The 1,901-nt window shown below is 35.3% G+C and overlaps 1 pseudogene; it reads left to right on the top strand.

Annotated features, from left to right (window-relative positions):
- The first annotated feature begins 617 nt into the window (after positions 1 to 617).
- Positions 618 to 1,569, top strand: LOC103608227 (annotated as a pseudogene).
- Positions 1,570 to 1,901: the final 332 nt, after the last annotated feature.

Below are 1,901 nucleotides of genomic sequence, written 5' to 3' on the forward strand. Positions count from 1 at the left end.
CTTGCAAAATTTCTGAAAATTTAACAATGTGTTCTTGTGAGCCAGTTTGAGCTAGTTCAAGAGCTCTAGTGATTTGTAAGGGCATACAGTTTAGGATAAATTTAGCACAGAAAGTGGAATATGGAAGATTAATTTTTTCCCATTGTATAAAAAAAGTTTTTTTCTTGTAAGAGCTTTCAGTGACCAGAGGTCATTTAAATCACATGACTTTCCAAGGCCCAGAGCCTTAAAGTGTATGTTATGATTAAGTATAAATTTTCTCTATATTTTATGTAGCTGCCCCCCAATATGATATCAGTTTCTGGTACCACTATGCCTTTTTCTTCCCTCTTTATTGACCATTATTTACTGCCTGTAGTTTCATTTTATGAGATTTGACCTATATGTGAAAGATTGAATGTGTTTATACTCATACTGTACGCTAGGGCAGAGAGTTCATTTGAAGAGGGATTATGCCAGTTTGCAGACACACCTGATGTTTTTGTTGATAAATAACTAACTTTTCATTTGCTACATTTTTATTTTCTTTTTTTGTGGACTGTTTCTGGAACAGTACATGATCACAGAAATCTATGCTTCCTCAGTCCCAATTTCAAAAGGAAAACCAAAGCCATATTATGGAAGGGAAAAACCAGACAGCTATGTGAGTTTTAACATCTTGGGATTCTCTAATTTACATGAGTTGCAATTTTTACTTTTCACCATCTTTCTTTTAACGTATATCTGCACATTGGGAGGAAATATCTTCATTATTCTGGTGACCATGACTGACCCATGCTTACATACATCCATGTATATTTTTCTGGAAAATTTAGCTGTTCTCGACATCTGCTACACCACCACCAATGTCCTTCAGATGACGGTACATCTTGTATCAGAGAAAAAAATCATTTGCTGTGTGAGTTACATGACACAAATTTTTGTATTTATTTTCTTTGTTGAGTCAGAGTACCTGCTATTGGCAATAATGGCATATGATCTTTACATTGCAATCTTTAATCCCCTAAGGTATTCTGTTATTATGAACAAGGTTCTATATAGCCAGTTAGCAGTCTCATGCTGGAATGGCAGTTTCTTCTGTTCGTGGGGAACACAGTACTGACATTCTGCCTGTCCTTCTGTAGCAGTAATCAGATTAACTATTTCCTCTGTGACAACCTCCTTTGCTGATCTTGTCTTGTGGAGACACTCCTGTGAATGAATTGGTGCTGCTCTCCATTGCAATTTTCAATGTTTGGACTCCTTTTCTGAGTACACTCCTTTCTTACCTTTATATCATTTCTACCATTTTAAAGATCATTTCTTCAGAGGGGAGGCAAAAAGTCTTTTCTAGGTGTGCCTGCCACGAGATCATTGTTGTTATCTATTACGGCAGCTCCATCTTCACATATGCACAGCCCATCTCAACTTATTCACTGGAGAAAGACTGGTATCAGTTTTGTAGTGTTGTTAATCATGTTAAATCTAATCTACTCTTTGAGCAATATGAATATTAGAGAGGCTATGAAACTTATGGCAGAAAGTTGCAAGCTTCAAGCTCCCCCTCTTTTGATGTATCAACTTTTCTGAGAAAATGATATATTAAAATTGTCCATCTTACTGGAGCTGATTTTTAGTAATTACTCTGAAACAAAATTACAGGATAATTGCAAATTTTTATATTCAGTACAGGTGAACTAGTTGCTTAGTACAAACTTTTGTGCTAAAAAAATCTATATGAAATATTTTAAAAATGTTTCATAAAGACCAGTGAACTAAAAAGATGTGGAGATTCCTTAAATGAGTGAGATCATGGAGTATTTTTCTTTCTGTGTCTGGCTCACTTCCCTTAACATTATGACGTTCAGTTCCATTCATGTTGCTGAAAATGACAGGATTTCACCCTTTTTTATGGCTGAATA

This window comes from Galeopterus variegatus, unplaced genomic scaffold, assembly GCF_000696425.1.
Source record: "Galeopterus variegatus unplaced genomic scaffold, G_variegatus-3.0.2 Scaffold8171, whole genome shotgun sequence".
NCBI lineage: Eukaryota > Metazoa > Chordata > Mammalia > Dermoptera > Cynocephalidae > Galeopterus > Galeopterus variegatus.